The sequence below is a fragment of the Manis pentadactyla genome, chromosome 2, assembly GCF_030020395.1.
Source record: "Manis pentadactyla isolate mManPen7 chromosome 2, mManPen7.hap1, whole genome shotgun sequence".
NCBI lineage: Eukaryota > Metazoa > Chordata > Mammalia > Pholidota > Manidae > Manis > Manis pentadactyla.
This window is the reverse complement of record NC_080020.1, coordinates 204,147,750-204,175,566: the sequence shown is the minus strand read 5'-3', so window position 1 is coordinate 204,175,566 and position 27,817 is coordinate 204,147,750. Positions and strand designations below refer to the sequence as shown.

General features: G+C 41.1%; 1 protein-coding gene across 2 annotated transcripts in view; it reads left to right on the top strand.

Moving 5' to 3' along the window:
• The window catches only part of TMEM178A (transmembrane protein 178A), a 61,852-nt gene that overhangs the window by 21,156 nt on the left and 12,879 nt on the right, over nucleotides 1-27,817 (top strand). The window lies entirely within an intron of this gene.

The window sequence follows — 27,817 nt, the reverse complement described above, 5'->3', positions numbered from 1 at the left end:
TCCAGACTTCATCCCATTTCTCTTACGTATTTCTCAGCATCTCTGTCAGCATGTTTATGATTCTTATTTTGAATTCTTTATCAGGAAGACTGGTTAGGTCTGTCTCCTTCTCTGGTGCTGTCTCTGTGAACTTTGTCTGCCTGTAACTTTGCCTTTTTGGTGATAGGAATAGTTTGCAGAGCTGGGACGAGTGACGGCTGGAAGAACTTCCCTTCTTGTTGATTTGTGGCCCTCCTCTCCTGGGAGAACAGCGGCCTCTAGTGGCTTGTGCTGGGTAGCTGCGGGCAGACAGGGTTTCTGCTTCCTGCCCGGCTGCTATGGAGTTTATCTCCGCTGTTGCTGTGGGCGTGGCCTGGCTCGGGCAGCTACTCCAAAGTGGTGGAGTCGTGTTGGAGGGAGAGCGGCAGGGAGGCTATTTATCTCCGTAAGGGGCCTCCGTGCTCCCTGCAGCCCAGGGGCTTAGAGTGCCCAGAGATCCCTGGATTCCCTACCTCTGGATTAAGTGTCCCGCCCTGCCCCTTTAAGACTTCCAAAAAGCACCCGCCAAAACAAAACAACGACCACAAGGAAAAAAAAAAAATTTTTTTTAATTAAAAAAAAAAAAAAGTGTCCGCTTGTTCTTCTTTATTCTCCTGCGCCAGCCTCAGGCATCTGCTCACCGGTCTTGCTGCCCTGTTTCCCTAGTACTGGGGTCCCTATCCCTTTAAGACTTCCAAAAAGCGCTCGCCAAAATAAAACAGAAAAAAAAAAAAATGGTCGCGCGCTTTTCTTATGTCCTCCGGCACCCAGCCTCCAGTGCCTGCTCACTGTTCTTGCTGCCCTGTTTTCCTAGTATCGAGCGCCCTGCACTCTGGCCCGGATGGCTGGGGCTGGGTGCTCGGCAGCCCTGTGCTCCGTCTCCCTCCCGCTCTGCTTATTCTTCTCCCGCCGGGAGCTGGGGGGAGGGGCGCTCGGCTCCCGCGGGGCCGGGGCTTGTATCTTACCCCCTTCGCGAGACGCTGGGTTCTCTCAGGTGCGGATGTGGTCTGGATATTGTCCTGTGTCCTCTGGTCTTTATTCTAGGAAGGGTTGTCTTTGTTATATTTTCATAGATATATGTGGTTTTGGGAGGAGATTTCCCCTGCTCTGCTCATGCCGCCATCTTCCACCCCAGGCCTTTGCTGGTATTCTTAAGTGACCTCCCTCCCAGCAAGTCTGTTGTGTAGTTTTTGGCGTGACAGGAGTCAGGAGACCTGGAGCATCATCTCCACTCTGCTGTTAACTAGCCATATGACCTTGGGCAAGTCAGTTCACCTCCCCGGACCTACATTTTCCCTGTGTAAAGATAGAGGTTGGATCAGTGTAACCTGTTGGGTCAGCAAAGTGTAAGGATAGAAAAAAGTCCGTTCTCCCTAGAAGCAGATAAGTGTTAGGAGAATCCAAATTTTAGAGCCTTTTCCTGTTTCAAATTGTTCACCCACATGTCTTTCCTTTGCTCCTTTGAATGTGACATGCTTTCTTAATGCTAATTTCCTTTTTCATTTTCTGAGGGTTTCAAAGGAGAAAGCAGGACTTTCTCTATTGTTTTAGGAATTCTCTTCCATGGGAGCAGTGTTTGCCATTTGGTTGGAAGGACTCAGCTGTGTAATTTTTTTCTTCTTAGATGATTTCATAAGGAATTGGTAATAGTAAGCTATGTCTGGTTTTAGGAACTGGAGTTAGATTCAATAAGGAACAAAAAAGAAGTACCCTTAAGAAAATTGCATTGTAATTTAAATTTGGCCCTACTTGTTTATTTTACATTTCTTTGGAGAAGTTTTGAATAAATTTTGATGAAAGAAAAAAAATCACCTTTCCTTTGTTACTATAGCAAAACATTCTAGGGTTATTCCTTCTTTGCTTCATTAGAGTATTGAATACTCATAATCCACATGAAGTCAATGGAAAGTATACAATGTTATGCTTCCTTTTGGTCCAAAGTTTTAGAGATGTGCTTTCTGAATTTAATAATGCACTGTGTTAAGTACCTGGAAGTTATAGTTGATTACTTTAATTTAGTTCATATTACAGATCTTGTTGCCTTATTTCAGTTTCTGTTTTCCTTGAATGATATTTTAGGTGACTTGCCACAGGCTGTAATTGCCATAATAGCTAACTTCACTGGAAGCCATATTCAAAAAATTTGAACATGATATGACTTTCCTTGACCCCGAATTTCCTCCTTTATGCAGAGGAAGGCTATACACCCAGGTAAACTCTTCAGTCACCCATGGCAACGATTATAATGGCCGACCTGCGGCTCACTTCTTGTCCTTGATAGGACCAGTTTTTACTTAAATCCTTCCATACAAAGCAGAGATTAGATAGATAAGCCAATCATTTGTATCGTGCACATCAGGGTCAGTCTGGATCTTTTGAGAGAGCCGGCATGTGATTCCAGAGGACAGACTGTGCATGATGGGGTAGGGTATTCGACACATCACCTCACCTTCGGCTCTGCCGTATGCATTTTGGTTTTGGTCCTTTGGAGGACTTAGTGAGAAGATTATCTAAGAGGAGGAAAATGAGCCTGTTGAAGGAAGGTTAACTAACCGACATTTAGCAGCGGTAGGGAGGATGAGGGAAAGGCTACTCCGCGGAGAACGAGAGGAGAACCATCACATCATGGCCTTAACTTTGGTCTCTTATTTGGGACTATTTCTCAGGAAGTTTCTTCATTCTTTATTTCCTTGTACAAACAGTAACACCATGGAAGAGTCTTACAAAATTCATGGGAGATTATGATCTAGAAAAGTGAAATTACTCTGTAACAGCCATAGATGACGAGTGCCGTTCTCCTGGGATACACGAAGAAAGCAGCTTAAATGCACACAGCACATTCTTTTCACAAAACTCAGAGCAATTTTTTACAAGGAGAAAAGGGAGGCATGTTCTCTGACTAAGCAGATGTTATTGAGGAGAGCAACACAGGAACTGCTGGTAATTGCTATTTGTATACAGAGGGGATGTGTCCACAGAGAGATGGTGGGGAAGATGAGGAGCCCAGGCTACCAGGCGCTAGAGGCCTGGTCCTGGTTCTTCCTGCTATATGTAGGGCTTTGGCAAGTCATTTTAATGTCTCCAGACCTCAGTTTTTCATTTTCAGAGTGAAGAGTCAAATTTCATGATTTCTAAGAGATTTCCAAATTATTACATTTTATGGTTTATTTAGAACATCGGAGGCAAAGGGTGAGTTTTCCAGACAGCTAAAACCTACCTTTCTGTGGGTCTTGTTTTTATCTATTTGGATATGTTTATTGAATACCTTATGCATATCTCTGCCTTCTGAAATGGAGCACTGAATTTAACTTTTGCTTAATGACTTTAGGTATCATTATGAACTATGGTGCAATACTTAGGTACCCTGAGGGAATACAGAGCTGTGTAGAATGATTTGCCTCATAACTAAATAGCAGTCTACTATCCTTTAAAAAAGAGATTGTGCTTGTTTTAAACTTGCTGATTTTCTAAATATCACCTCCTCCTGCTTCTGTTGTCTGCCTCCAGCTGTCCTTTTTATATTCCGCTTCACTGCTTCTAATGGGCCAGGAACAGGGGGCCATAGATGAAGCAAGTGGGTATTAGGTCTGAACTTAGAGCAAGTAAGTAGTCTCTCGGTGAGGTTTCAGGAGGTGCTCCTGCAAATGAAGACTTTGGGACTTGTCACTGCTTGATGCCTTTGTGGGTGTTATCTGTGGTATAGTAAGTGAGCCTTGGGTAAGTACGGTATCCAGGTATGTGGTACTTCCAATTTATGGAATGTTGTAAAGTTTGTGGCCGTTCTTCCTAGGGGAGAAAATGAGAATGAGAGCAGGGCAAGAATGATGCAGCCTTAGGGACTACAAGAGGGCCCAGAAACAGGAAGGGGCTCCTGGGAGGGTGGAGAGGCGGGCCTGGGAGAGTGTCCAGATGATTGACAGGCATGGTGTGGTCTCATCTGTAGGCCTTGCCACACAGTCATCCTGTTCACCGCCTTGGCTTGCCAGTCATTTGCAGCCATGACAGCCCATTACTACCTCCTTTAGATAAAGCAGATAATACAGGAGGCTTGGCAGTGGCAGGGTTGCATTTGCGCTTATGAATGCTGAACGTCTAGTTCATTGTTATCCTATTGATCCTGAAACCACTTGCAGTAGATTAAGAAAATGTAAATTGGTTATTCATTTTCTGTGTATTTACATGAAAATGCCACTTTATTAGCTTGGAAAATACAGTATCTTCCATTTTGGCATAAATGTGGACACTGACTAATTCGCACTTGTTTAATCTGCAAGCTTGGCAATTTGGGGAAGCCTCTTACCTCTTTTGTCCTGCCTCCTCATAGTCTCACCTCACCAGTCCAACAAAGTCAAGAATGTTATTTTAGGCTATTGGAGCCATATTAAAAAGTACCACTGGTGTCTCTAAACTTCTAGAAGCTTTAAAACAAACAAAGGAGTGTCACATAGGTCTGTCTCTGGTGGGGCTCTCTTTGTTGTGTTTTCTGGGCATATCGTCAGAAAAGCAGTCAGAGCTGGTGCTCTCCTGGGACCGCACCTCCCCTGCCCAGAAGTGGGGCAGGAGTTCAGTCTAGACAAGAGGGAGCTAGGAGGGCCAGTGTCTATAGCTGTGGCTTCTGCAGGATTGTGTTTATGTAACTCCTGAGTGGGGATGGGGAGGTGTGGGGGATAAAAAGATAATCAGTAACAAGAGAAATGGGACTGCATGTAGCACCCCTTTTGGCATGAAGGTTAAGTGTGCCGTGGCTGTGTACCACCGGTATTAGCTTTTTCCTCCCTTTGAACAGTCAGCATGGGTGACCATGGGCATAGCATGGAAGTAACTTCTGCTTTTTTCCCTTCTAATGCTGGCCCCCTCCTCACATCTAGAAAAATGCCGTCATAGGCTCCAGATTTTAGAATTATAGTCCCTGTAGCAGGTGTAGCCTGTGGCCTTATTTATCCAAGGCTTTGGATTGACTTCTTCTTTATTGATTTGGGCTGATAATCACGTAGTCTGTTGGGCTGCTTCTAATTATTTTGGCTACCTTAATTATTGGATTGTGCATGATATGTTCTGTTCAAATAATTTCTCAGCAATAAGAATCAAAGCAGCTGAAGAGTGCATGCATCCACCTAGTTGCTATCTGCTTCTGCCTCTAGCCCTTTGTGTCATATGAAATGAATCATTTTGCTTCCCTGTTTTTCATTTTCCTTCCTGGGAACCTAGAGAGAATGATATTTATCTTGTGGCTTAAGATTTAGGGTGACTAAATATCAGGCACTAGCAAAATGTAAATAAATTGTTGCTATCAGTTTGATAAGACAATTCACACTGACTTCATGTAGTTAAAATCTTTATTTTCTTCTAATTATAAAACTTTCATAAACATTCTCCTTGTAGAAAATGCAGAAAGCTGCAAAGAAAACAAAAATCATCTATAACCCTGCAAATTAGTTATATAACTCTGTTAAAGTTTGATTTATTTTCATCCAGTTTTCATGCAAATTATACACAAAGACATATCTGAGATATGATACCTACTGCTTTGCATCTAGCATTAAGCCACAAGAATTTTCAGATTTTCATCATTTTAAATATCTGCATAGATTTTGATGTGTGGATGCAAAGCCTTCCAGTTAACTAATCTTACTGACTCCTATATCACCTCATATCCCTTTTTTTGCCCAGCTGACAGAATCAGCTATCTGAAATAAAGCTTGATATATCACTTTCCTGCTTAAACCCTTCTGTAGCTCCTCATGAGGCCTTGCAGTGAGGGATTAGGAGCTCTTCCTTGGTCTCTGCCAGCCTCCTGTCCTACCTACTATTCCTCATCACCTGCACCTCCAGCAATACTGAACCTCCTGTCCATCAGTCCCTGGACACACCCCTTGCCTCTACACCTTCACTTTTGCTGTTCTTCTGTCTGGAACGTCCATTCCATCCCCTAACCATCGTCCTTGACCTGGCTGACTTGGACTCAGTTTTAAAATTCACTCTAGGAGGGCTGACTTCCACTCACTAGAAACCTGTTTCTCGGGGCAGTTCCGCAGTGGCCTGCTTGTATCTCCATCACTTACATGAGGGCTGACCTCCTCGAGTCCACACTAGGACAAGAATGAAGTGTTTTATGCTTCTTTGTTTTAAAAAACCAATTCTGACCAAGTCATCAATCCTGATCATTTTCAATCCACATTGACTTCATTGCTGCTCACATAGGGACCAAGTCTCAACCCTCCTTCAGGCCATCCATGGTCTAGCAACATCTTCCTTGAACCCCCTGACCCTCTGAACCCCAGTCCTGCAGGCGTTCCTCTTCATGCCCTTCCTTCTGCCCCACAAAGGCAGGGCTGTTCATCCTTGGACCTCCATCACCTTGGACTGCCTCCCCTTTCCCTCATAGCTCAGGCACTTTGTTCCACTTTGGTCTCAGAGCACTGTGTGCTTCTCCTTTATGTCAGGGTTGTAATTTTATATCTATTTGTGCTATTTCAGTAGTGCCAGCATCTTTCACTAGCCTTAAGCTCCCTGAGGGTAAGGCCTGTGTTATTTTTGTTCACTTTATAGATAGGACTGGATTGGGGGAAGATTTAATAGTTGAGGTTAGACAAGCTTTTCAACAATCAGGCCAGATAAGACCCCTTCAGTTAGATGTGACCAGGTGACAATACGGAGTGTGGATTAAAGCTGCTCATGCATAAAGCATGCCTGGTCTCTTATAGTCCTTCTAGTACCCTATTATATTAATATTATCAGCTCCATTTTACAGATTAAGAGAATTTCATAAAGGTAACAGGTGGTAGGAACATGATCTAATGTTAAGCTAACCTCTGGGATAGGGAGGCGATGTGGAATAAAGAATGTGCTGGTCCAGATTGTCTGGTAGGAAGTGATGGATTGTAGAGCCCCATATGTTTGTTTGCGAGTCTCGGAATGTGTTTTGGCAGCTGGCTGGCTCATTGTGTGGTCTTATACCAGCCAGGCAGAGAAGGGGGTCAGCCAGAAGCAGGGAGTGCTGCGGAAGCTGACTTCATCTCTGCACATGCATACTCCCAATGATGGTGTTCTCTGAGACCTTTGCGTTGTTCTACACAAGTGGGGGCAGCCGCTGGCCAGGCTGCCAGGGTCCTCAGAGGGCACTGTGTAAGTCCCAGGGAAGATGACACCAGGTGCTTGGACTTCGGAAAATAGGTACTTCTGAGCTCTGCCAGGCAACAAAGGTGGGCTTCCCGCTGTTAGTCCAGGGCTTTTGGTTTCCCCTGGAGGAGGCTGAGGACTGTGGGATGTCCTGGGACATTGGCCATCTAGCCCCAGGCTTCAAAATCCGACAAAAGCACCACAGAAATATTCTGCTAGAGAATAATCCATAAAGGATGTTGTTGTCAGAGAGTTTAAAAGATTTTCTTAAGAATTTTCTTAAATTAGGTTCTTCCTTTAATTACCTAGTCATCCTTCAGAAACTTGGAAGAGTCCCATTCCTTATCAACATATTCCCCGTCAATTATGCACAGGCTCAGGCTTATGGCGCCCAGGGTGATGCTTAAGTACCAGGCAGCTGGAAGTTGTTCCTCTTGGGCTGGGGGCAGTGACAGGAATGCTAATATGCTGCAGCCTGGGCTGAGAGTGAAGGAGAGGCCTCACTGAGCACAGTGGGGGACAGGGTGGGGAGCAGAAGAAAGGCTCCTTCCCCGGGCAGGGACAGGGTGAATGGGGACGGGTGTTAACCTTTACATTTGTGGTTCTAATAAACTCTGCCTACTCTCTGACCTCAAATAGCTGATTAAAGCAATGCTTAGCAAAACTGCCTAATGGCACTTACCCACCCCCAGTTGTCTGTCAATCAAGCTACTTGACATAAAATTAGGGCTGGAAATATTTTGTGTGCATGTTCTGAGGAGATGTGGTCAAAATGTGGTGGGCTGTGTGTGTGTAAAAAATGCAGTGAGAACAGTAGAAAGGTGCATTATTATGGATTATATGCAAGTTATCTTGTCCTCTCCTTGTCCTCTGACAAGGGCTTCTTAGAACTACATGTGATAAGCACAGGTGGTAAACAGGAGAATTACAGCTCGGTTTCACACTGTCATTGCAACTGGACCAGAAGTACATTTATATTGCAGGGGCACACACCTGATGGTTGTTTTGACTGTTTGAACCATGTGGGTAGGTGGGTGAGTTCTGGTAGGTGGGAGAATGAGACCAGTTTGGAGCAAGCAACTGCCGGGCGGGCACTGTTCCCACACATGGAGAGATCCACACAGGAGATGGCAGCTCCACTTGGACAAGGGTGACGTTTTCCCTTTGGTTCCTCAGTTTAGGTGTTCAGTCCCCCCATTGTCCCCCAACCTGGGGCTCATGTGTGTCTGGGATTCTGGGCTTACAGAGGCAGGATCTCTCTCCCAACCCTGCCATGGCCCTCCTTCCTCTCCCATCCTTCCCACACCTTCTTTGCTCTCCTCAGTCACTCATGTGCCCCTTCTCTTGTTTTAACTTGGCTGCAGTCAGTGGTTTCAGTAGCTGAAAACCTGCTCATAGGCAGGGAAAGAAATCTGCGTGCGGTTTTGGATGGTGGTTTCCTGGAGTCTTTGTTTCTGCTTCCTTGTGGGTAGAGGGCAGTGTGAGAGCAAAGGGGATGGAAATACACAAATAAATATTATGATAAAAACAATGCTACCCATTAATGCCTGCCTGCCTGCTTTGTCCTTGTCCACGTAAGAGGACTAATTAGGCATGATCAGATGCAGTCATAGTGATTCTCATCTGGCAAAGTCTGTTAAGATATCTAATAACTGGTTTTGGAAGCAGATGCAAATTCAATGCCAACTCTGTCACTTGTTAGCGATGGGACTCCATGCAGATTATTTAACCTCTCTGAGCCTCAGTTTCCTCCTCTGTAAAACAGAGGTAATGATAGAACCTGTCTCTAGGGGGAAATGTAAGTAGAGCTGTCAGCTAAAGCCTGGCTGGCATCGGTAGATTATTATCATTACCATGTAGTTATGTGACCAATCGTAGGCTGGCCACTTAAGTGGTCTGTGCCTTGTTCTCCTAATTTGTAAAAGGGACAGAGTGTCCAATTTATGTAACTTGGCAGGGATGTGTGAGAAGGCACTTTGAATGCAGTGTAACAGGGTATATATAATAAAAGCATGGTTATCATTTTCCTATAATTACAGTAAAGCAATTATGGTGGTCTCAAAGTGTACTATCTGGTTGCAGATTTATGTCATGATTTAGAGATTCCCCTGGAGCTGCTGGAGGAACCAGAACACATGGGAAATGGTGGCAAAAACTGCCCTGGCATTTTTGCCACCCTGACTCTCATCTTCCTGCTGCCGCAGCCAATGGTTTGGGTTCTGGCTTCTTCCTTTCATGAGGTTTTGCCACTGGAAGGTGGTGGTGCCATCCTCAGTTCTTGCTGCAGTGAATCCTTGAGAGTTCACTCAATTTGGAGATTTTATTGCTCCTTTACTTCTTGTCTCCGGTACCCACCAGGCCACCTAGCTTTGGAGGGGTGGGGCATAGACGGAAAAGGCAACGAAACTCAGGCTTGTCACTTGCACTTGATTGTTGCTTAGCCTTGATCATCACTTAGAACAATTTGAAAATATTGTTGAAATTCAGCTTATATATATATTTTTTGAAACTGATTTCAATAACCTACCCAAGCCCAAGAGTGCAACTCTATCAGTTGTTGAGCCAGCACTAGGACAGGCTCTCTGTTTAGGTCCTGAAGGCTGGCTTTAGATGGGGCTTCTAGTTTCCATTTATCTTGATGTGTCTCTGTGACACATCCCGTCATAAATCCCACAGTCCATCTGGTGAAGGGGACACAAGAACATTGTTCACACTGGCAAATATGTTTAAAGTTTTCACAGTCTGTGTGGAGTTACTGCCCTTGTCTGCATTTTCATAAACTAGCTCCACCAAGCGTTGCTTTCCTGATCTCCATGTACAGTGGTAATTCATCAATTCAGCTTGATCCAGGGCTCATCTTCATGAAGGCAACAAACTTCTAAAAGGATAGCTTGATTAGGAAGATTCTATCAAGGCACCTGGAAGGGGCCAACAATATACTATTTTTAAGGATAATTTGCCCTGGATCACGGCCAATCCATTCTAAAATGGACAGCCTTTCTCCAGTAAGTTGCTCTTTCCTGAGTATTTGGAAAACTGCTCAAGCTAGCTGTCAGTGTTCACTGGTCACTATGTGGCAGGTGGGAGATCTCTCTGCTCCTCTCTCTCCCTCTCTCTCCCTCCCTCCCCACTCCTCATTTCAGAGTTATAGTTATTTTGCTTTGTTGGTTTGTTCATTTTCATGGAACCATAGTCTAGATTCAGAAAGTAGGTCTTCCATCTAAAAGGCACTTGCCAAGTAAATTTTTGTTGAACAAATGAATAAATAAATGAGTGAAGGAAAGAATAAATGATGGAATGACTGACCTTTGATGGCAGAAGGTAGTGACTGACACTCAGCCACTGATTTTTTCCCAGATGCTGGAGATGAAATGAGAAGTACTACGGCCCCTCTGGCCAGGGCTCACATTCACCTCTCCTGCTTACTAAGGGGCTAGGGGAGAGAGGGCGGACTCTGCCCTTCATCAAGCATCAACTGTGGGCTAGACACTGTTAGAAGGCATTTTATATATTATCTCATCAGAGCCCCAGGACAGTTCTGTGAGACTGTATTACCCCTCTTTTACAAATGGGGAGATGGGAGCTCAGAGGGGTGGAGTTCCTTGCTCTAAGTCACACAGCTGGTTCCAAAGCCAACATTCTAGTTTACACTCTTGCACACAGCTTTTTATACATACATATTAAATGCAGGAAAAAACCCTCTTTGCCCAAGTCTCTCCCTATATTTGAGAGTACACAGGCTTAACCTCTCGATTAAAAGAATTATATTCATTGATCTTCACACTAACTGCAAAAGTCATACTGGAGAGTGAAGAAAGCTTAAAGAAAGCTCAGGTTTGTTTGGATGCCTTCCTGAGTTCAGATTTTAACTTCAGGTGTGTATTAACAAGAGCTTTTGTTCAGACTTGTATCCTTCTCCCTGAGGTTGGCATGCTGTGGCCAGAGCAGGGTGACTCGCAGCCACTGCTGGCCTGTCCCTGTAACACAGTGACCCCCACGAGAGGGCAAATGCCAGGGTGCTGTGCTGGAGTGCCCACTGAGTCGATGACTGTATCCGTTTCACATGAGATGGGGCTCCGGGTGGTGGTTCTTGCCTGTGCCTGTCCTCTCTCCAATGGCACAGTCATATCTCCTTTTCCCACTTTGGCAACTCTGAGACAGAGAAAAAAAATAGGACCTGTCTCCACGTTGTGGTTCTCCTGTCTCCTGCTAGAGAGAGAAGGTAAGGGGAAGGAGAGGAGGAGAAGGGGAAGGAGAGACAGGCAGAGGGTGCTCAGCTGGGCTGAAATCCCCCTGAAGCCACATAAAATCACATCCTCTCTTTTGTCTCCAATCATGACTCCATGAGGGTTCTGAGAAGTTGAGAATCCCTGGTTTTATTTTTTAAGAATTGCATTACCTTTTATTGCAGATATAACATGGTAATTATATTAAAGGAAATTTAAGAATTAATTCAACAAACCAGTGGTCATCTACTATTTCCACTTTGCACTGGATTATGCCTATTAAACACTATTATTTCTGGTTTGCTCCACCATCACTTTTTTTTAACTTCCTGTGATGATGTTTACTATCACTTGAATCAGTCAGGCTTGTCATAGAACCTGTTCTCTTTGGCCCTTAGAGATCATGTGTTTTCAGTTCAAGGAACCCACCAGAGTTCTACCTTTAAAGAATAGTCCAGTTGTCTGGGTTTGTTCAGGTAAATAAAATAGCAGCAGCAATAGTTGTGGTAGTAATAATAATAATAATAACAATAATGGAAGGTAATACTAATGGTATTGCATGTATCTTGTCTAATCCTCCTATCACACAGATGGACTATCACAGTCCACATATTACAGCCAAGAAAGCTCATGCCCAGAGAACTTAAGTAACTTGAAAGGGTGCACAGCTATTAAGTGGTGAAGCCAGAAGGCATACTCAGCGTTTCTTGCTCCAAGGTTATAGAATGAATGCAAATATAATTCCACACTGCTCACAAGTCAATTCTCCATCGGTAATAAGAAACAGTTATACAGAGGGATTAAAGATGGGGACCTGAGAAGTGAGACAGAGACTTCCTTCTAAAACTGCATATGATATGAAAATATAATTAATACGACTAATCCTGAAACAGCAATAGGAAAGAGGGCTGCACCAAACTGCATACACCTGGAGAAAAGAATAAACCTCATGGAACAGGGTAATGTACCAAAGCCGTGGCCCGGCTGGACCCCAGCCCTTCCCCCACCCCAGCTCACTGGCAGGAGAAAGAGAAATAGAGCAGGGAGGGAGTGGAGGCCTGAGACTGATGAATACTTAACTCCAGAGATTTGTTCTGGGAGCACAAACCTACACTTCATGGTGCTTTCATGGTACACTCATGATGAGGGGGTTGGAAAGCTAAGACAGGCAGAATACCTGGAGAGACTGAGATTCCAGCCACTTGTGGAAAGCAGGGATCCATATCCAGCTGCTATGGGACACTTGTGGAAAGCAGGGAACCATATCTGGCTGCTTTGGGACCAAAGAAAGGCAGGCAGTATGAGAGACTTCCTAACAGCAAGAGGGCTGCTAAAGGGGCAAGGATTTCACAGAGCTTACTGCTCAGGAGAAAGGACAGGTAGACAAAATTGTCTGGGTGCACTCTGCCCAGCAGGTTGGGAACTTTCTTGATCTTCAGGCATTCCAGCATCCTGGCTGGCTACACAGCTTGAAGGACCCCCTCTGTGATATGCAGCCTCCTGCGCCTTTCTCCCAGCCATCCCCACCTGGTTCGCAAACCGGCAAACCCTACCCTGGTGTTAGGCCAGCCAGAGGGAAGCTCCGTCTACAGCAACTAGAAACGCAAAGCATAGAGGCTTATACCTGTGTGCTCGGCCCACTGGTTCTGGCAGTAGAGGCAGACATAGCAGCTGGAAAGCAGGAAACAGCTCTTTCCTCCCCCACAGGCACCAATACTGCTCCCCTGTGACCCCCAACATTGATTCAGAGACTGAGCAGCTCCAGAGAGAAGAGCTTCTGGGCACTAGAGGGCTCCATATACAAATATGAAATGCCAAAGAAACCTGGTTTAAAGTAAAATTATGGCTACATCACTTGAGAAAGATTCAAATGAAATCAACCTCATGAATCTTCCTGAAAGGGATTTCAAAATAAAAATGATTAACATGTTCATGGAGGTACAGAAAAATATTCAAGAACTCAGGAATGAATTCTGGTCAGAGATCCAATCAGTGAAGAGCACAATGGAGGGTATTAAAAGCAGATGAGATACGGTGGAGGAGATGATAAATGAAATAAAAATTAAAGAAGCTGAGGCACAGAGAGAAAAAAGGATCTCTAAGAATGAAAGAATATTAAGAGAACTGTGTGACCAATCCAAATGGAACCATATTCACATTATAGGGGTACCAGAAGAAGAAGAGAGAAAAAAAGAGATAGTGTCTTTGCAGACATAATTGCTGAAAACTCCCCCAATCTGGGGAAGGATATAGACTCTCAGGCCATGGAGGTGCACAGATCTCCCAACACAAGGGACCCAAGGAAGATAACACCAAGACATATAGTAATTAAAATGGCAAAGATCAAGGATAAGGACAGACTGTTAAAAGCAGCCAGAGAGAGAAATAAGATCACATACAAAGGAAAGCCCATCAGGCTATCATCAGACTTCTCAGCAGAAACCTTACAGGCCAGAAGGGAGTGGCATGATGTATTTAATGACATGAAGCAGAAGGGCCTCGAACCAAGATTACTTTAACTGGCAAGATTATCATTTAAATTTGAAGGAGGAACTAAACAATTTCCAGATAAGCAAAAGCTGAAAGAATTTACCTCCCACCAACCATCTCTACAGTGTATTTTGGAGGGACTGCTATAGATGGAAGTGTTCCTAAGGTTTAATAGCTGTCACCAGAGGAAACTAAACCACAGTAAAGAAGATAGAGCAGTTTATTACTAAGCAAATACAAAATTAAATTAATTATTCCCAAAATCAATCAAGGGATAGACAAAGAGTATAGAATATGATACCTAATATATAAAGAATGGAAGAGGAAGAAAAAGGAGAAAAAAAGAACCTTTAGATTGTGTTTGTGATAGCATATTAAGTGAGTTAAGTTAGACTCTTAGATAGTAAGGAAGTTAACCTTGAACCTTTGGTAACCACAAATCTAAAGCCTGCAATGGCAATAAGTACATACCTGTCAATAATCACCCTTAATGTAAATGGACAGAATGCACCAATCAAAAGACATAGAGTCACTGAATGGATAAAAAAACAACACCCATCTATATGCTGCCTACAAGAGACTCACTTCAAACCCAATGACATACACAGACTAAAAGTGAAGGGATGGAAAAAGATATTTCATGCAACTCATAGGGAGAAAAAAGCAGGAGTTGCAGTACTTGTAGAAGACAAAATAGACTTCAAAACAAAGAAAGTCACAAGAGACAAAGAAGGACATTACATAATGATTAAAGAGTCAGTCTAACAAGAAGATATAACCATTATAAATATCTATGCGCCCAACACAGGAGCACCTACATGTGTGAAACAAATACTAACACAATTAAAAGGGGAAATAGAATGTAATGCATTCATTCTAGGAGAATTCAACACTCCACTCACTCTGAAGGACAGATCAACCAGACAGAAGACAAGTAAGGAGGCAGAGGGACTGAACAGCACAATAGAACAGATGGACCTAACAGACATCTATAGAACTCTACACCCAAAAGCAACAGAATACACATTCTTCTCAAGTGCACATAGAACATTTTCAAGAATAGATCATATACTAGGCCACAAAAAGAGCCTCGGTAAATTCAAAAAGATTGAAATTGTACCAACCAGTTTCTCAGACCACAAAAGTATGAAACTAGAAATAAATTATGTAAAGAAAATGAAAAAATCCCACAAACACATGGAGGCTTCACAACATGCTCCTAAATAACCAATGGATCAATAACCAAATAAAAACAGAGATAAAGCAATATATGGAGACAAATGACAATAATGATTCAACACCACAAAATCTGTGGGAAGCATCAAAGGCCATGCTAAGAGGAAAGTATATTGCAACACAGGCCTACCTCAGGAAAGAAGAACAATCCCATATGAACACTCTAAGCTCACAGTTAATGAAACTAGAAAAAGAAGAACAAAGGAGGCCTAAAGTCAGTAGAAGGAGGGACATAATAAAGATCAGAGAAGAAATAAATAAAATTGAGAAGAATAAAACAATAGAAAGAACCAATAAAAGCAGGAGCTGTTTCTTTGAGAAAACAAACAAGATAGATAAACCCCTAGCCAAACTTATCAAGGAAAAAAGAGAGTCTACTCACATAAACAGAATAAAAAATAAGAAAGGAAAAATCACTACAGATACCACAGAAATACAAAGAATAAGGAAAGAATACTATGAAAAATTATATGGTTACAAACTGGATAACCTAGAAGAAATGCACAACTTTCTAGAAAAATACAACCCTCCAAGGCTGACCCAGAAAGAAACAGAAAATCTGAACAGACCAGTTACCAGCAACAAAATTGAATTGGTAATCAAAAAACTACCTAAGAACAAAATGCCTGGACCAGATGTCTTCACTGCTGAATTTTATCAAACATTTAGTGAAGACCTAATACCCATCCTCCTTAAAGTTTTCCAAAGAGTAGAAGAAGAGGGAGTACTTCCAAACTCATTCTATGAGGCCAGCATCAAAACCAGGCAAAGACACCACAAAAAAAGAAAATTACAGACCAGTATCCATGATGAACATAGATGCAAAAATACTCAACAAAATATTAGCAAACCAAATTCAAAAATACATCAAAAAGATCATCCATCATGATCAAGTAGGATTTATTCCAGGGATGCAAGGATGGTACCACATTCGAAAACCCATCAACACCATCCACCACATCAACAAAAAGGAGGACAAAAACCACATATCATCTCCATAGATGCTGAAAAAGCATTTGACAAAATTCACATCCATTCATGATAAAAACTCTCAACAAAATGGGTATAGAGGGTGATACTTCAACATAATACAGGCCATATATGACAAACCCACAGCCAACATTATATTTAACAGCGAGACGCTGAAAGCTTTTCCTTTAAGATCAGGAACAAGACAAGGATGCCCACTCTCCCCACTTCTATTCAACATAGTTCTGGAGGTCCTAGCCATGGCAATGAGACAACACAAAGAAATAAAAGGCATCCACATTGGTAAGGAAGAAGTCAAACTGTCCCTGTTTGCAGATGACATGATATTGTACATTAAAATCCCTAAAGAATCCACTCCTGAACTACTAGATCTAATATCTGACTTCATCAAAGTTGCAGGGTACAAAATTAATACACAGAAATCTGTTGTATTCCTATACACTAACAATGAACTAGCAGAAAGAGAAATCAGGAAAAGAATTCCATTCACAGTTGCATTGAAGAGAGTAAAATACCAGGAATAAACCTAACCAAGGAAGTGAAAGACCTATACTCTGAAAACTACAAGACACTCATGAGAGAAATTAATGAAGATACCAATAAATGGAAATACGTCCCATGCTCATAGATAGGAAGAATTAATATTGTCAAAATGGCCATCCTGCCTAAAGTGATCTACAGATTCAATGCAATTCCTATCAAAATACTAACAGCATTCTTCAACGAACTAGAGCATTCTAAAATTCATATGGAGCCACAAAAGACCCCGAATAGCCAAAGCAATCCTGAAAGGGAAGGATAAAGTTGGGGGGATTAAGTTCCTCAACTTCAAGCTCTACTACAAAGCTACAGTAATCAAGACAATTTGGTACTGGCACAAGAACAGAACTATAGATCAGTGGAACAGACTAGAGAGCCCTGATTTAAAACCAACCATATATGGTCAATTAATATATGATAAAGGAGCCATGTACATACAATGGGGAAATGACAGCCTCTTCAACTGGTATTGGAAAACTGGACAGTTACATGCAAGAGGATGAAACTGGATTATTGTTTAACCCCATACACAAAAGTAAACTCGAAATGGATCAAAGACCTGAATGTAAGTCATGAAACCATAACACTCTTAGAAGACAACATAGGCAAAAATCTCCTGAATATAAACATGAGCAACTTCTTCCTCAATGCATCCTCTCAAGCAAGGGAAACAAAAGCAAAAATGAACTCATGGGACTACATCAAACTTAAAAGCTTCTGTACAGCAAAGGACACCATCAACAGAACAAAAAGGCATCCTACAGTAAGGGAGAATATATTTGTAAATGACATATCGGACAAGGGGTTAACATCGAAAATATATAAAGAACTCACATGCCTCAACATACAAAAAGCAAATAACCCAATTAAGAAATGGGCAGAGGATATGAAGAGACAATTCTCCAAAGGAGAGATTCAGATGGTCAATAGGCACATGAAAAGATGCTCCACATCACTAATCATCAGGGAAATGCAAATTAAAACTGCAATGAGACATCACCTCACACCAGTAAGGATGGCCAGCATCGAAAAGACTAAGAACAGCAAATGCTGGTGAGGATGTGGAGAAAGGGGAACCCTCCTACACTGCTGGTGGGAATGTAAGCTTATTCAACCATTGTGGAAAGCAATATGGAGGTTCCTCAAAAAACTAAAAATAGAAATACCATTTGACCCGGGAATCCCACTCTTTGGAATTTACCGAAAGAATACAACTTCTCAGAGTCAAAAAGACATATGCACCCCTATATTTATTGCAGCACTATTTACAATAGCCAAGAAATGGAAGCAACCTGTATCCATCAATAGATGAATGAATTAAGAAGATGTAAGGTACATATAAACAATGGAATGCTATTCAGCTGTAAGAAAGAAACAAATCCTACCATTTGCAACAACATGGATGGAGCTGGAGGACATTATGCTCAGTGAAATACGCCAGGCAGAGAAAGACAAGTGTCAAATGATTTCCCTCATTTGGAGTATAACAATGAAGCAAAACTGAAGGAACAAAATAGCAGGAGACTCACAACCTCCAAGAAGGGACTAGAGGTTACCAAAGGGGAGGGGTCTGGGAGGGCGGGTCAGGAGGGAGGGAGAAGGAGACTGAAGGGTACTATGTTTAGTACTCATGGTATGGGGGGTCACAGGGAAAACAGTGTAGCACAGAGAAGGCAAACAGTGAATCTGTGGCATCTGACTACACTGATGGACATTGTCTGCATTGGGGTGTGGGTGGGGACTTGATAATATGAGTAAATGTAGTAACCACATTGTTTTTTCATGTGAAACCATAAGAGTGTATATCAATAATACCTTAATAAAAATTTTTTAAAAAAGAAAAAATTATAGTAGAACAAGCCAGTATGTTGTGGAGAGAGACTCTAAACCAAGAATACCTTTCATCTCTCTCAGGCACTTTCTATATCAAACACTTTTCTCAGTTCCTTTTACTTTACTTGGAGTCTTATTTACCTTGGTCTGGAAATCTCTCTCCAGTACAGTAGCCACCAGCCACAAGAGACTGTTGAGCGCTTGAGAAGACACTTGTCTGGATAGAGGTGTGCTATAAGAGGAAAATACCAGATTTCAAAGACTCAGTGTGAAAAACAGTATGTAAAATATCTTATTAGTGAATTTCAAAATATTGGTTGCATATTAAATTAAAATATAATAGAGTAAATCATACCTGTTTTTGTAGTGTGACTATTAGAAAATTTAAAAGTAGTTATGCCTCATATTTCCACTGGACAGCTCCATTCTAGATTTACTAATTTTGCACCTCCCTCTTCTCAATTCTGGAGACTTGATGATGGGTTTGCCCTCAGGGCTTGACCTTCAGAACTGGTTTTGGCCATTCAAGGCTTAAAAGCCAGTGTTAAGTCACTAAACTTACTGTGCTTGGTTTGTTTATCTAAGTGAGGGCTTTTCATACTCATTAAAGAGGGTGACCAGGGAAACATTTTCTTTTGTCCAGTTAGCACCTGATTCCCTTCGAAATTAAATCTCTCTGACCAGAACATGGCAGCCAGCCTGCCCTTTGACCCTACAAATTATCTTTCTGTTCAAACTGGGACATGTGCAGGAACAGCTGGGGGGTAAAAGTTCTTTCTATTTCTTCCCATGGGGCAGTTATGGAATTCCAAGTTGCCTTTCAAATGTTTTAGGAAACGATGCAGACTGTACACTGACCCTGTCATCTGCTAGAGAACCTGACCCATTAATCATACTGCCGTTATCGACAACTGTGGCTGACATATCTCTAAAATGTCATGGAGCCAGAAAGAAGCCACAGCCTCAGCTTTTAAGGCATTTGGGACATTCAGAGGGAGGCAGATTTTCTGATCTCCTAGGAAGTGATGAAGACTGAGTAATCAAGAGCCAGATTGTGTGGCTCTCACATCAAAATAAAGCTAGAGGAGGGCCTGAGCAACATGGACTGTAATGTTCAGGGAGGAGACTTTCTGAGTGCAGGCAGGGGGCCTGAGGGCTTAGTAGGTGTGGGGTTGTTCTAAGGTAAAGGCTGTAGGTGTAGGAAGAAATGGCACAACACTGCCTGGGGGCGTATCTGGGAAGGGTGGGGACAGTCACAGGTTAAGTGTAAGTGAGGCAGGGGATAAGGATAGATGGCAGAGCCCAGAGCCTGGCTTTGATTCAGGGGAGACCCCATGGTGTGTTCTGGGCGGGGGCAAGACAGAGCTGTGTGGTGAAAACCTCAGGCTTATTGCTTTCAGCGTCCACTGGAGATTTCTCATCTCTTTCCCTAAGTGTGGAAGTTGGCACACTGGCACAGCATTAAGGCTATTTAATAAACAATTGCATAGTACTTACTGTGTGTCAGGCACTTTATTTTTAAATAAATACATAATTATGGCAAATAAAACTGTATCTCACTTGTAGTAATCAATTAAAAGAAACATATTAAGTTAATGACATTCTAAAAGGCAGGTGCATATTGCAAAAACCCTAAAGGTTTTCATATTCTATATTACAGATGGGTAACTGAAGCTCCAGAGGCCCCAGACAGCAGATTTGTCTAATAGTGGTCTGCAGTGTAGGTCAGAGGAGAGCAAGGAGGCCAGCCAGTCATCTCTTGTGGAGTGAAGTGTTGGGAGTCTTACACCGAGGTGGCAAGCATGGGAGCTGCTGGATAGCCCCTGTTCAGGCAGCTGTTGCCCATGTCTGTTTTCTTTCTGCATACTTGTGTTAACCTGCGATGCCCTTTTAGGGTACAGACTCCTACTGCGGCAATCGTTCTGTATGGGGAATGTGAGCCAGTGCCAAGAGATAGCTCATGATCAAATTCTGACATCTGTTAACTGCTTAGAGTGGGCCACATCTTATGCTAAGTCCTTGAGTAACCTCTTTCATTCCTCTTAATAACCCCATAAGGTATCTGCCATTATTTCCCCTCTTTTACAGAAGAGGGAAGGGAGGCACAGAGAGCTTGTAATTTGCCAAAAGTCACACAGCTGGGATTCAAATCCAAGGCTGTCTGACTGCAAGGCCTTTAGCCCCTACATATACTTCCTCATCATTGACTGGTGCTAATAACTTCTTTCAGCATCTTCTGCTGTTTCTGACATTTCTTTTTCATTTAACCTAGAGTATGGGTTTCTATGACTTAGCTTTGAATTTGATTCCTCTCTCTAAGCACCAGAAATAACAGAAATTCACCAGCCCTTGAGCCCCCTTCCTAGCCCCTGTGCAGCAAATTTTTATATCTTACTTTGTGATTTATATCATCATTAAAGTGAATCTACTTGGCCCTTTAAGAAGCTAATCAATCACTAAATATAGACCACAACTTGTTCTTTCCAACCCTCTGCATGTTTCTTCCCCCCGTTGTGTGATGCCATCTGGTGCAATGAGCTCATGCTTTTTGTGTTCCTTTTCAGAGAGCCAGATTCATTGCTCTCTAAACTCAGAAAGCCAGTTAATTTCAAAGTTTGCACGCATGGCTTTGAAAACATTTGAATCTAATGCCTCCTTGTGGATGTTCACAGTATCACTCTCTAGTGTAACACCACATGGACCTTTGTCTTTACCACCGTCTATGTATATATGTACACTTACCTTTCTATCAAAAGGACCTTTTCTGTCTTTGGCAAGCCATCAAGCAACTACAGGTCTTTTCCTATGTGGTTTTTATCAAGTTTCATTTTGTCTGTTTCATATGTATGCTGTAGGAAGCCAAACCTTAATAACATACTTTCCCTTTCAAGTCTGTTTGACTTTCTGCTATGACAGTGGAACAAGTGCTTCAGAACAAGGGAATAAAATAGCTAATGGCAGGCCTCTGACACTGCTGCTCATCTGTCCTTCACTCCCACTTGCTCTTGTAATTCTGCCTGACGTCTCTAATCACCTTCCAAAAGAGTAGAGTGCCGGGGCTGTAGCATATTTTCTTGCAAACTCAGCTGAGATGCTCTGGGCTCACCACCAGATGCGCAATCACCGGGATCTTTGAGTACTACTTTTACTGTCCAGGCCAGACCTTGCCACCCTCCTCACCTCCTTTCTCTTCTTATTTCAGAATTCTGGGCAGTTTAAATTTAGCTTGAGAGCCTAGTGGGGAAGGAAAGGTAATTTTGGTGATGTGTGCACTGTTACCTCATTGTGGGCACACACCAGACTCTCCCCGGGGAAGCAGGAGAGCACTGGGCCAGCTGCCTACCTCCTTTCTGCAGCTCTCCCTACCCATTGGGGTCATGCCATTCCCAGCAAGAGACAGAGGAGGAGATGGGTCTGAGAATATTTACAGAAATCTAAAAGGATCCACGGATTCCCCTGGCACACGAGTTCTAGGGCCAACCCTCTGAGTCTGTGAGCACAATGTCTTTCCAGTCCACAGCTCATTTCCAGCCTTAAGCGGCTTCTGTGAGGTGCGGGTATGATGAAGTCATTGAGTTAGCCATGCAGCCAATCCAATCTCCAAATGACATGTATTGAAAGGTATGGATAACATAAAATTAGGTATCAGCTTTGTTTCCAAAAGAATATATGTTGGCATTAAGCTAAAAAAAAAAAGTGCTTTTCACTTCAAATTGATAGTTTAATAACTATAGTTCTAACCACCCATAAGATTAAGATGCATTTCTAAACGATTAAGGATTTCTAACTTCCCTGAATGAGCAGTATACAAAGTTTGGGTAGCAGCATGTATGTTAAAGCTAGGTTACTACTTTGCACTGTGGCTTTGGGCTAGTTGCTCAACCTCTCTGAGCTTCAGATTTTTCTATCTATTAAACAGAGCTAGTAACACCTATTTTCTGTCTGGCTGATAGGGTTGTTGATGAGTATCAGATGGACTTTGTCAAATGCTTTTTCTGCATCTATGAGATGATCTTGTGGTTTCTGTGCTTTATTTTATTGATACGGTATATTACACTAATTGATTTTTAAATGTTGAACCAATCTTGCATTCCTGACATAAATCCCACTTGGTCATGATGTACAATCCTTTTTATTTTTGATGAATTCAGTTTGCTAGTACTTTGTTGAGGATTTTTGCAAACATATTCATAAGGAAAATTTGTAATATTCTTTCCTTGTGATGATTTTGGTTTTTGTGTCAGGTTAATACTGGCCTTATAAAATTATTTGAGAATTGTTGCCTCCTCTTTTTTTAAGAGTTTATATAGGATTGTTAATTCTTTAAGTATTTGGTAAAATTCATCAGTGAAGATACCTGGACCTGGCATTTTCTTTGTCAGAAGTTTTTTAGTAACTTAATTACTAACTCAATCTCTTAACCTATGATAGATCTGTTCAGATTTTCTATTTCTTCTTGAGTAAGTTTTGGTAGTTTGTATCTTTCTAGAGTTTTCCATTTCATTTGTATAATTTCACAGTATTTTCTTATATTCCTTTTTATTTCTTTAAGATTGTTAGTGATGGCCTCTATTTTAGTTTGACTCAATAAGACTTGAGTCTTCTCTTTTTGTGTCTTGGATAGTCTATCTAAGGATTTGTCAATTTTATTAATCTTTTCAAAGAACTGATTTTTGTTTGTATTTTTTCCTCTGTTTTTCTATTCCCTATTTCATTTATTTCCACTGTAACTATATAATCTCCTTCCTTCTGTTTGGGGTTTAGTTTGCTCTTCTTTTTTTAGTTCCTGAAGGTAGAAAGCTAGGTTATTGATTTGAGATATCTTCTTTTTTAATGTAGTCATTTGTAGGTATAAATTTCCCTATAAGCACTGCATTAGCTGAATCCCATACATGTTGGTATGTTGTGATTTTTTTTCATTAATCTCAAAGTGTTTTTAAATTTCTCTTGTGATTTCTCCTTCTACCCAATGGTTATTTAGGCATTACTTAATTTCCATAATTTGTGAATTTCTCAAATTTCCTTCTGTTACTGATATCTGATTTCATGGTATTATGGTCAGAGAATATACTTTGAAGGACTTTAATAATTATTTTAAATTTACTGAGATTTGTTTTATTGCTTAACGTATGGTCTATCTTGGAGAATGTTCTATGTGCAGTAAAAAAGAGTATATATCTGGCTGTTGGGTGAAACAGAGATTAGAAAAATAGAGAAAATAATAGGTGTCTATTTGGTCTATTGGTTTATATTTTTGCTCAAGTCTTCTGTTTTCTTGATCTGTCTAGTACTGAAGTCTCCAACTGTTATTGTTGAAATGTCTATTTCTCCCTTCAGTTTTGCTTCATGTATTTTGGGGACTTGATTAGTAGGTAGGTGCAAATATATTTATAATTCCTATAAATTCTCAATGTAGTGGCCCTTTTATCATTATAAAATCTCTTTCTTTGTTACTAGCAACAATTTTTTTGTCTGAAAGTCTATTTTTTTCTGATATGAGTATAGCCATTCCATCTCTCTTTTGATGAGTGCATGGTATACCTTTTTCCATCCTTTTACTTTCAACTTCTTTGTGTCTTTGGATCTCAAGTGTGTCTCTTGTGAATGTCATATAGATGGATATGTTGTTTTATTTGCAATGCCAATCTCTGCCTTTTGATTGGAGTGTTTGATCTACTTAGAGTCAATGTAATTCCTGATAAGTTAGAATTTATACCTGCCATTTGCTGTTTGTTTTCTTTATGCTTTATGTCTCTTTTGTTTTTCAATTCCTCCACCACTATCTTCTTTTGTGTTAAAAAGATATTTCCTACTAATATTAATTCCCTTTTTGTTTTGTTCATTATATTAAAAAAATTATTGTCTTAAATCGTTATCCTGTGAATTACAATTAACATATTAATTTATAAAAATTTAGTTTGGATTAATCCCAACTGAATTTCATTGGTATAAAAACTTTGATCTTCTATAGCTCCATTCCCTCTCCTCTTCTTTACAGTTATTATCATACAAATTACATTGTATGCCCATCAACACAGACATATAATTATTGCTTTGTGCCTTTAAAATCAGGTATAAGAAAAAAAGTTACAAAATACATTTATATTGTCTTTTATGTTTACTCATGTCATGACCTTCACAAATGTTATTTCTTCATGTAGATTCAGCACCTGTCCTTTGATTTCAGCCTGAAGGACTTCCTTTAATATTTCTTGTAGGACATGCCTATGAGTGAGAAGCTCTCTCAATTACTGTTTAATTGAGGAGCCTTAATTTTTCCTTCATCTCTGAAGGATGACTTTGCTGTGTAAAGAATTCTTGGTTGATAATCTTTCTTTCAATGCCTAGAATATTTCATCCCACTCCCTTCTGGCTTCCATGGTTTCTGAAGATAAGTCAGTTACTAATCTTTTGAGGATCCCTTATATATTACAAATTGCTTTTTTCTTGCTGCTTCCAAGCTTCTCTCTCTCTCTCTGGCTTTCAATAGTTTGGTTATGCTGTATCTGGTGTAAACTTCTTTGAGTTTATCCTATTCAGAGTCATGAAACATCTTGGATATGTAGATAGATGTTTTTTTAAATCAAACTTGGGAAGTTTTTGACAGTTATTTCTTCAATGATTCCTTTTGTTCCCTTCTTCTCTCCCCCTTTCTGGGACTGTCAAACTTATATTGGTATGATTTATGGTGTCTCACAGATTTCTTAGGTTGTGTTCATTTTCTTCATTCTTTTTTTCTTATTTTTCTCAGACTAGGTAATCTTAATTCACCTATTTTCAAGTTTGCTGATTTGTTCTTCTGCCTGCTCAAAATTCTGTTGAGTCCCTCTAGTGAATTTTTCATTTCCGTTATTGTACTTTTCAACTCCAGAGTTATTATTTGGTTTTTCTTTTTCTTTTCATACTTTCTATATATTACTTATATTTTCTATTTGATGAGACATCATTTTCTTACTTGCTTTTAGTTCTTTGAACATATTTAAAACAGCAAATTTAAAGTATTTGTCAGGTAAGTCCAATGTCTGGGCTTCCTCAGTGACAGTTTCTACTGATTGGCTTTTTTCCCCTGTGTATGGGACGTATGCTCTTGTTTCTTTGTATGTTTTGTAATTTTTTGTGGAAAACTGGGCATTTAAAATCATATAATGTAGTGTTGCTCTGGGAAAAGGGGGTTCCTTGCCCGGGCCGAATACCTTATGAATGCAGTGAGACCAAATAAAGGCAAGGGCAAGAAGTTGGGAGCTCGAAGGGGGTACCACACTTAGTTTCACAGCAGTAGGTCTTGGTCTCTCCTGACTCCGGTGCTGATGCTCCCTCCTGCTCCCCAGCTTGGGCTTACTCCTCTCCTAGCACTGGGGCTCCATGGCTTCCCTCCGCCAGCCACTGTTCTCTCCTATTTCTCCCTCCAGGACCCCCTGCTGGCACTGCTCTCTCCCTGCTCTCCTGGCTCTCCCACTTACCTGGCAGCCCTCCACTTCCTCACTTCTAGCACCAGGAGGAAGTCTGTGGGCAGGTCTCTGGTGATTGGCAGATGCCTGACCAATTATGTCCCAGGAACTGAGGAGAGGAGAGAATGAGTGTTTCCTCTCCACATATACAGTGGGTACAGTTAAGACTACGTAGGAATTCTGGTCAGAAATTTCCATTTTCTCCACATGTAGCAACCCTAGAAATAATTTTCTTCCTCCTCCACAGAGTTTGTTATTGTTTTTATGTTGTTGCTGTTTGTTTCTTTAGTGACTTTCCTGAACTAATCTGTAAAGGCCATATTCTTTGTCATATGTGGCCTCTGAAGTCTCTTTTTGGTGGGCTTAGAGGGAAACTATTGATTGGACAGACATGCCCTTAATTATATGGACCCAGTAAGTCTCCCAGCCTTTGCTGACGGGCATCTATGTGTGTGTGTTGGGGCACGCCTTCAACTCTGCTTTAGCCTTCACTGTCTGCTTACACAGAGCCTCAAGGTCAGCCTGGGGATGAGTAGCAAGTGGAATGATAGTTTTGAAAAATACAAATGTAAGCTATTAAAACATTTGTAGTCTGTTATCTTTTACTATTCTCCTATCAGATTGTTTGCTCTTTGTTAACAGGCATTTCTGATTTATAAATGTCTGACTTACATGCCTTAGACCTCACAACCACTGCCATGGGCCCATGCCGAAAAAACAATGAGAAAAATAAAAGAGCTTGAGTTTTTGGAAAATCTGTGATTTCGTAAGAAAAAAAAACTTAGAAAAGCAGAGATAGTCTTAGGCAGTGTATCTCAAAGTGAGATTCAAGGGGTGAATGCCTCACAATTATTTGGGATGTTTATTAAAATTCAGGTTCCTGGCTCCATCCCAAATCTTGATTTAGAATACCTTGGTTGAGGTCCAGGAACCTACATTTTTAACTAGCATGCCCAGGTGATTCTTAATGCATGCTAATGTCTGAGAAATGCTTTAGAGATGATCCTGAAGGTACCTTCACATCAGGGACTGACTGGCTCATGATACAAACTGTGCTCAAATATTAATCTCTCCTCTTCAATGCCGGATTTTTAAAAAATCACTCTATTTTTATTCTTTTTCAAATTCCACCAACTAGAGATTTACTTGCATCGATGAGAATATTTTTTAAGCAGCTTCCAGGGTCTTCATGGGATTCAGAAGATTTTAGGGGAAAAATAGGCCTGTATTAATTTATACAATAAAAATATGGGTTTGGAGGGATGGTAGAAGAAGGTACTAGATTTCAAGATATTGTGCCTGTGCTGACCATGCAACCAAAAAAGTGAGAAAGTTTTTTTTTCTTTCTCTTCTCTACTTTCAATATTAACCTTTCTCTCAGGACCCAAAATCTAGGTCAGTAAAATTCGTGTTAAGTAATTACATCAGCTGCCCTGGGTTAAATAAGCTCTTGTGGGTTGTCTAATCACTACCTAAACCACAATGTAGAAAGTAGTTTTTCTGCAAAAATATCTTCTGGTCCAAATAGCACACTTCCTAATCAACTTTTTGATGCAAGCCATTTGAGGGTTTGAGAATGGGTCAGTTTCAGACACATGTAATTTATTTTAAAAATTCCAAGTTGATTTCTCCCAACCATCTGTAATATTTTTTAGGCCATTTCTCCTTGAGGAGTTTTGTGTTTAGTTCATACAAACTCCATTGAAAACAATTAGGGGATTTTAGGCCCTTATAATTTAATACATTCAAAAGTGAACATGTTTTTAAACATTATTTCATGTTTTAGGTTTTCACTGCTCTGATTTGCTTCTATTAATGAGAGTAAATCAAGAGCTTCCTATCCCTTCCTATTCCTTCCTGTCCCATTCAGTGCAGTTTTGAATACACTTCTCTGCATTTGGTCTCCAGGATTCTATT